The sequence below is a fragment of the Orycteropus afer genome, unplaced genomic scaffold (genome assembly GCF_000298275.1).
Source record: "Orycteropus afer afer isolate SDZICR_OR568_19922 unplaced genomic scaffold, OryAfe1.0 scaffold00372, whole genome shotgun sequence".
Classification (NCBI taxonomy): Eukaryota; Metazoa; Chordata; class Mammalia; order Tubulidentata; family Orycteropodidae; genus Orycteropus; species Orycteropus afer.
The window spans coordinates 2,216,889-2,226,600 of NW_006921959.1; positions in this window are offsets into that span (position 1 = coordinate 2,216,889).

Here is a 9,712-nt window from a genome sequence, read left to right on the forward strand (position 1 = left end):
ACTCAACATCTTTTTCTGAATCCAGCTTGCATTTCTAGAAGTTCTCTGTCAATATACTCCTGCAACTGTTTTTGAATTATCTTCAGTAAAATTTTACTTGTGTGTGATATTAATGATATTGTTTGATATTTTCCAAATTCTGTGGGACCACCTTTCTTGGAATGGGTACAAATATGCATCTCTTCTAGTCAATTGGCCAGGCAGCTCTCCTCCAAATTTCTTGGTATAGCCAAGTGAGTGCCTCCAGCTGGGCGTTTGTTATTTGAAACAGCTCAAGGGGTTGTCCATCAATCACTGGATCCTTATTCTTCACCATTTCCTCCAGTGCAGCTTCGATTTCCTTTTCAATACCATTGCTTCTTGATCATATGTCACCTCCTGAAATGGATGAACATCGACCAGGTATTTTTGGTACAGTAACTCTGTGTATTCTTTTCATCTTCTTTTGACGCTTCCTGCATCATTCAATATTTTGCTGATAGGATCTTTCAATATTGCAATTCAAAACTTAACTTTTTTCTTCATTTTTTTTTCTGTTTGAGAAATGCCGAGTGTGTTCTTCCCTTTTGGTTTTCCAACTCCAGGTCTTTGCACATTTCATTATAGCAATTGGCTTTGTCTGCTTGAGCTGCTCTTTGAAATCTCTGTTTAGCTCTTTTATCTTGTCATTTCTTCCATTTACTTTAACTACACTCTGCTCAAGTGTAAGTTTCAGAAACTCTTCTGACATCCATTTTGGTCTTTTCTTCCTTTCTCATCTTTTTAGACCTCTTGTTTTCTTCATGAATGATGTTCTTAATATCATCCCATAATTCTGTTTTTTGGTCATTGGTGTTCAATGCATCAAATCTATTCTTTAGATGGTCTCTAAATTCAGGAGGGATATATGCAAGGTCATATTTTGGCTCTCATGGGTTTGTTTTAATTGTCTTCAACTTCAAGTTGAACTTGCATATGTGCAGTTGATGGTCTGTTCCACAATCAGCTCCTGGCCTTCTTTTGGCTGAAGATATTGAGTTTTCCATTGCCTCTTGCCACAGATGTAGTGAATCTGATTCCCGTGTGCTCCATCTGGCAAAGTCCATGTGTATAGCTACCTTTTGTATTGTTTCAAAAAAGTATTTGCAATGAATAAGTCATTGGTCTTGCAAAATTCTATCATGAGATCTCCAGCATTATTTCTGTCACCAGGGTGAAATTTTCCAATTACCAGTGATTCTTCTTTGCCTCCAACTTTTGCATTCCAGTCACCAGTAATAAGTAACACATCTTAAGCACCTATTAGGTCAATTTCAGACTGCAGAAGTTGATAAAAATCTTCAGTTTCCTCATCTTTGACTTTGGTGTTTGGTGCATAAATTTGAATAATAGTTATATTAACTGGTTTTCCTTGTAGGTATATGGATATGATCCTATCACTGACAGGGCTGTACTTCAGGACAGATCTTGAAACATCCTTTGTGATGATGAATGCCACACCATTTCTCTTCAAATTGTCATTCCTGGCATTGTAGATCATATGGTTGTTTGATTCAAAATGGCCAAAATCAGTCCATTTCAGCTCACTAATGCCTAGGTTATCAATATTTATGTCTTCCGTTTCATTTTTGACAACTTCCAATTTTCCTAGATTCATACTTCATACATTCCATGTTGAAATTATTAATGGATGTTTACAGCTGTTTGTCCTCAATTTGAGTTGTGCCACAACAGCAAATGAAGATCCCAAGAGCTTTACTTTATCGATATCATTAAGGTTAGTTCTACTTTGAGGAGGCAGCTCTTTCCCAGTCATATTTTGAGTGTCTTCCAACTAAGGGGCTTGTCTTCCTGCACTGTATTGGACAATGTTTCCATGCTATTCATAAAATTGCCTAGTGATGTATCAGACAGTGTTTCTCTGCTATTCATAAGGTTTTCCCTGGCCAATTCTTTGAGAAGTGGATGACCTCTTTCTTCTTCCTAGTCTATCTCAGTCTGTAACCTGCACTGAAACCTGTGCATCATGTTCAATCCTGCTGGTGTTTGAAACACTGGTGACACAGCCCCAGTCCTCACAGCAACACTCAAGCCACCACACTAGGACAAACTGACAGATAAGTTTGTCTTCCTTAGCTGTTTGAAACCTCTCTGCCTTCCACTTATCTGGATCCTGCAGTTCTTACCCTCTGCCTGCCTCTTGGGGTGGGGCCTTGTCTCCCTCCCCTTACCTGGATCCTGCGGCTCGGGCTCTGGCTCGGGCTCATCCCCAGCTTTCCCCCACTTCCTGCTTTCTGTCTATAATAGCAGTAGATAAAAAATACGTTGTTATTTAATATATTTTCACTATATGTAGTATTTGAGAATAATATAGTTTTTACTCACTGATGGATAATAAAATCTCATAAAAGAGTTTGTGGTTGCATTTAACACTTAGTCACTGAACAAAAAAAAATCATTGGCCAAGGTATGGCCATCCACCAGGAGTAGTAATATGTGGAAGTTAACTTTGTTTAATTTCTTTTCTATAATAATGTTGTCTAAGACTCTGGTTACTTGTATTTAAGACTTAGTGTGCATTTGTTATTCATGACTTCAGCATATATTTATTGAGCATCTAACATAGATTTCCTGTGATTTGAGAGTAAAAAAATATATATAAATATCATGGCTATTAAGTCCCTTATAATTTATTTTAAGGTCTGTTTGTTCAGAAGATGGTTTGGTTAAAGGTAGCTAATTCCAAACCAAACCAAACTCACTGCCATCAAGATGGTTCTGACCCATAGTGACCCTGATTGGGTTTCCACAGCTATAAATCTTTACAGAAGTAGATTTCCTTATCTTCCTCCCACAGAGCAGCTGCTGAATTTTAACCACCATCCTTCTGGTTAGTGGCCAAAGGCAACTAATTACAGGGGACAAAAAAATGTTAAAAGATAGAAGAAAAAAAAAAAAAAAATACACAGTTGCAAATTTTATCATTAACATTAAATGAATCTACTCCATAAGCTGGTCCTTGGTTTGGAATCAAAGAAATGAATGCTGCAGTTTCAATAATTAAGTCTCCTGTGTAATGCATTAGGAGTAATAGGAATCAACAGTCTTATCTGGTAATAGTTAAATACTAGGATCCAATCTCTATCATGTTATGTGATTTGAGGTAGATAAGCCAACTATATTCTAATGTATTGTTTTATTTTTAACATTTCCCTTCATAGGATTATTGCAAGAGTATTTCACAAGCTGTTGTGGCTTTGTATGTTGGAGGTGTGTTAAGAATAATGTGTATGACAGCAAAAACATTATACGTGAGTAGGGTAAAAAAAAGATAAATTATTCGACAAATCAAGTTGATTTAATTGCAGATCCATATAGAAAGATATTAAGGTATATTTTTACCTCATGTCATGTAAAATATAACCTTTAAACGGATTTAAAATGTAAATGAAAAAAGCAAAAATTTAGAAGAAACTGCAGTATCAGCTTCACAATATTATTTATGCTACATGTGAGGTCCTCCAGCTAAGACAGATTAGTTTTCATGGAACTCCACCACCAAGATTAAAGAAAAGCCAGAGCTAGAGTGAAATATATAGGTTTGAAGGCATCAGAGCTCCAATTTATCCAAATCCTGATGTGCCGAAATACTTAACAGAGGGGAAGTATAGATTTGTTAGACCAGCGTTTGGCACAACTTTTCTCTCAAAGCATTAATCAATTTACAAATGGCTGTATAGGAATCTGTGAATTTGAAAAGTGTTTATAGTCATCCTATGGAACTACAGAGAAAGATATAATGGAGTTCAGAATTGAGTAAAGTGGAAGCACTGAAAATGTATCACCCAAAGGGCTAAAAGCAAATTATATAGAGAACACTCAATGCAGAAAATAAAATCTATCACTGAATCAGTTGAATCCTTGGTTTTAGTTAGGAAATTTGCCTTCATCTTATCTATGTCTGAGAAATTGAACAGAAAGTTGGCACATTATGTTTCACAGATCTGAAGGAAAAAATGAAATTCAGGGTCACAAGAAGGAAGGAATTGTTAAATATTTTTGTTTTTCAGTTGAACCTAGAAAAGGAGTCAACAAAAGACTAAGCATAAATTAGAAAAAGATAGCAAAAGTTTAATAAGAATAAACCTATGGTAATCCAGTTATTGGAATATTGTATTTATCTTTTATAATATCAGTATTTAGTAAGTTGAAGAAAATACAGGTACATAGTTTGATCAAAGAAAAAAATCTATAAAATAATTCAAATAGATTTTTTTATCTGAAAATACAATAAATGAAATAAAAAATTTAATATATGTGACTAAGAGCAGATTAATCACAGTGATCTCCCCCCAAGAAATGAAAGAGTTTAATAAGGAAGATGATTCATTAAATCCAGACTCAATCACAGACAGAGGGGGAAAATACACTAAATCACTTAAGAAAAATAGTTTAAAAATGTGACAACATATCTACAAATACAGTCCCATGACAAAGAGTAAATAAATGATGGCATAAGCTATATGTGGAAAGAAGTGGCAGATAACCCTCCAAAATGGGTTAAATGCATAGAATCACAGAAGCAGAAATTATTATAAAGCTCTTGCATAATGAACAGAAAGAAAACAACTACATGACATGTCACAGCATAACCAAAGACAAAAGGAAAAGTCTTAAATGCAAGGAGGAAAGGAAAAAAAAAAAAAAAATTAGACCCATTACTTACTAGTAAAAGCAATAGAACTGTTAGCTGATTTTTCTATAGAAACAATGGAAGCTAGAAAATAACACAACTGAACTTTGAAAAACTGAAAAACAAAGGTTCTAATATAGAATGAAATGCACAGAGAAAACGTTTTATAATGCAAATAAAACAAGGGAATTTTCAGATATATAAAAATTAGGAGAATTTATCCCCATCAGTTCCATGCTATAAAAAAAATTAAGAGATACTTTAACCAGAAGGGAAATGATCTCATGTGAAAGCCTAGAAATGCAGAAAAGAATAAAGAGGAAAGAAAGATGAAATATGTGGGTATATCTAAATGGATATGGGCTTCATGTAATGACAATATTAATGTTGTGTGTGCATGATATTATGGGTCATTAAAGTAAATGACAACCACAGCTGAAAAAGGAGGAGTTCATGAATGGAATTAAGATGGTTTCAAGTTCTTCCATTATCAGGGGAGTATTAAAAGCATTAAATTATATCAGACTTCAATAAATCATTATTTACACAATAATTTCTTATGTAACCACTTAAAGAATGCTAAAAATGATATGTGAGAGGATGAATATTAAAAATGTTTAACTAAGCCAAAATATTCAAGAAAGAACAGGAAAGGAAATACAAAACAGGTAGAAAAACACAAAACAAGTTATCAGATGGTAGATGTAAAAACACATTTATTAGGAAATATATTAAATATTCCAATTAAAAGAAAAATTATTAGTGAAGATTTGTAGAAACAAAGACATACTAATAAAACTTGATCAACTGAAAAGACAAAAAAGCAGAAAAAAGTGAATGAAAACAAAAATAAGATTTTATGTAAATCCAAAATTATCAATAATTATACTTCATGTAAACAAACTAAATATTCTGAGTTTTAAAAATAAATTTTTCATACTTTATTAGAAAATAAGAATTAACTACATGCTGATATTGATATTAAAGTGCATGCTAAGTTAAGAACTATTACAAGTGATAAAGCAGAGCATGTCCAAACAATAAAGGGGTCAACAAAGTAAAACGTTATGCAATTTGAAATATAAATGTACTAAATAACCTAGTCTCCAAATATATACAGGAAGAATGAATAGAACTAAAAGGATACTAGCAGAAGACATGAGTCAAACAGAGGATAGTTTATTGCTCATCAAAATAGCAAAAGCCAGAAAAAAAATCATTTGTGCCAGTTATCTGAACTCTAATTTTGACAGAAAAATGTGACTCATGAGATGATGCCCATACACGCAGCAGAATGGACTTAGGAGAACTTAAGCTAATAACCAGAAACAAAAATCCACTGCCATCGAGTCGATTCTGACTCATAGTGACCCCAATTGGGTTGACGAAGCCATAAATCTTTATGGAAGTAGATTGCCCAGTCTTCCTTCCTTGGAGTGGCTGGCAGGTTTGAACAAGTAACCTTCTGGTTAGCATTCAAATGCCTTAGACACTGCACTACTAGAGCTTACCAGAAACGTTCAATATTATAAAAGTGCTGCTAGTAAATGTGACCAAACTTTCCCCCAGGAGACCTTATCTTTATTGTTTTCCTGACCTGAATGCAAACCTTCCTTCTTCATAAAGGAAAGTACTATCTCAATAAATTCTTGAAAAGATAGTGTTGAAGGAAACTGATTCCAGATGTGCAAAAACACCATGAGGAACTGTCTCCAAAACCTTTAAAGATGAAAAAGGAAGGTAAATAATGGACAATGCACTGAAAATCCATATAACCTAAAAGGACTTTGTATCTAGAAAAACAAAACCTTGACAAATCAGTAAGATAAAGTCAGAAAATCTAGTTTTCAAAAATGGGCCAAAAACATAATTAAGAATGTTACAAAAGGAGATATAAAATAGCTATTATCCTTATAAAAATGTGGTTCACTTCAGTTGTCATAACGGAAATGGAGATTAAAACCAAAATAGCATACCATTAAATAGCCAACATAATGGGTAAAATGAAAAAGATGGAAAATACCAAGTTTTGGCAAGGATAAGGAACAATAAAAACTTACATATTCAGCTAATGGGGTTGTAAATTGGCAGAATGAGTTTGGAAAGCTGCTTGGCAGTCTTTACTAACACTATACAGATGCATATCCTACTCCTGGTATAAACCAAGATGACCTAACTAGTCCAGGTATAAACCAAGAGAAATGCATATGTATATATAGCAAAAGACATGACAAGACATTTTCATAGCATCATTATTTATAATAATAAAAAACTGGCAGCAGTCCACATATGCATAAATAGTAGAAAAGACTATTGTGGGATATTCACACAGTGTAAATGTCACAGAGCAATGAAAATGAATGAACTGCTGCTACAAACAAACACATGGATAAGTCTCACAAACTAAAATTAAGGAAAGTTATTCAGGTATGGTCACACTGCTGACTATATAACTACTTTTATATAAAGTTCATGAGCAGATAAAATTAATCCATTCAATTCAAAGACATAAAGGTAGGTGACTTTGCTGATAAGAGAGTGTTTGACTGTATTTCTGACATGCAGATAGTCTTCCATTTCTTGATCAAAGTGGTATAATTAATAGTTACGTTCACTTTGTGAAGGTCCATGAAGCTTACCACTAATGTTTGTGTAAGTTATACTTCAATATAAAAATTTACTTTAAAATTAAGTAAATGTAGTATATTTTTATGATACTGCTTTACAGAAGAATGTCTTAAGTGAGTAATAGAACAATCTTAAAGAAAAATATTAATAAGTTTAATTCTGCTAAGATTAAAACTACCATATTACAAAACCAAGCTCACTACCATTGAGTTGATTCAGACTCGAAGAAACCCTATATGACACAGTAGAGATGCTCCCTAGGATTTCGAAGATTAAAAATCTTTACAGAAGCAGACTGCCTCATCACTCTCCATGGAGCAGCTGGTGGGTTCGAACCACCAACCTTCTGGTTTGCAGCTGAATGTTTTAACTAATATGCCACCAGAGCTCCTTCTGTGTTACAAAGGACACCACAAAAAGAATTAAAAATTAACTGCAACAACCATAAGTGATTAAGGACAAAATCAAGATTTTCTAATATCTACCTCTTCTTCGGTCTTCCTTACTCATTGTCCAGTTCTCGAATACATAAGAGGAGACTGAAAATACCATGGCTTGGGTTAGGTACACCTTAGTCTTCAAGGAGACATCTTTCCTCTTCACCACTTGAAAGAGGTCTTTTGCAGCAGATTTGCCCAATGAATACTTTGATGTCTTCACTACTCTTCCATCAGTGTTGATTGGAGAATCAAGTAATATGAAGTCTTTGACCACTTCAGTCTTTTCTTCATTTATCATTATGCTGCTTATTGGTCTGGTTGTGAGGATTTTTGTTTTCTTTATATTGAGGTGTAATCCATATGCAGACTGTAGTCTTCAATCTTCATCAGTAAGTGATTCAAGTCATCCTCAATTTCAGAAGCAAAGCTGTCATTTGTGTATTGCAGGTTGTTAATGAGTCTTCCTCCAATCCTGATGTCATGTTCTTCTTCATATAATCCATTTTCTTGGATTATTTTTTCAGCGTACAAGTTGAATAAGTAAGGTGAAAGGATACAACCTTGATGTACTCCCTTCTTGATTTTGAACCATGCAGTATTCCCTTGTTCTGTTCAAACAACAGTTTCCTGATCTATGTACCAGTTCCTCAAGAGTACAATCACATGTTCTGGAATTTCCATTCTTCTTAATGTTATCCATAATTTGTTATGATCCACACAATTGAATGCTTTTGCATTGTCAATAAAACATAATTAAACATCTTTCTGGTATTTTTTGCTTTCAGCTAAGAAAAATCTGACAGCAATGCTATCCCTTGTTCCATGTCCTCTTCTGAATCCAGCTTGCATTTCTGGAAGTTCTCAGTCAATATACTGCTGCAACCATTTTTTAATTATCTTCAGTAAAATTTTACTTGCATGTGATATTAATGATATTGTTTGATAATATCCACACTCTGTGGGCTCACCTTTCTTTGAATGGGTACAAATATGGATCTCTTCCAGTCAGTTGGCCAGGTAGCTGTCTTCCAAATCTCTTGATATAGCCAATGAGTGCCTCCAACATGGCATTCATTTGTTGAAACATCTCAACGGGTATTCTGTCAATTCCTGAGGCCTTGTTCTTTGCCAATTCCCTCAGTACAACTTCAACTTCTTCCTTCAATACCATTGGTTCTTGATCATTTGCCACATCTTGAAATGGATGACCATTGACCAATTCTTTTTGGTACAGTGATTCTGGATTCCTTCCATCTTCTTTTGATATTTCTTGCATCATTCAATATTTTGCCCACAGAACATTTCAATATTGCAACTCAAGGCTTAAATCTTTCCCTCAATTCTTTCAGCTTGAGAAATGTTGAGCATGTTCTTCCCTTTTGGTTTTCTAACTCCAGGTCTTTGCACTTTCATTATAGTAAATGGCTTTGTCTTCTCGAGCTACTCTTTGAAATCTTCTGTTTAGCTCTTTTATCTTGTCATGCCTTCCATTTGCTTTAGCTACTCTCTGCTCAAGGGCAAGTTTCAGAGTCTCTTCTAACATCATTCTTGCTCTTGTCTTCCGTTCTTGTGTTGGTAATGACCTCTTGCTTTCTTCATGGACAATATTCTTGATATTATCCCACAATTCCTCTGGTTTTTAGTCATTGGTGTTCAATGCATCAAATCAATTCTTTAAATGGTCTCTAAATTCAGGAAGGATATTATCAAGATCATATTTTGGTTCTCTTGGACTTGTTTTAATTTTCTTCACCTTCAGCTTGAATGTGCATATGAACAGTTGATGGCCTGTTCCACAATCAACTCCTGGCCTTGTTTTGGCTAAAGATATTGAACTTCTCCATTGAACTTCTCCATTGTCTCCATTTAGCTAAAGATATTGAACATCTCTATCTTGCCACATATGTAGTTAATCTGATTCCTGTGCACTCCATTGGTGAAGTCCATGTGTATAGCTGTCTTTTGTGTTTTT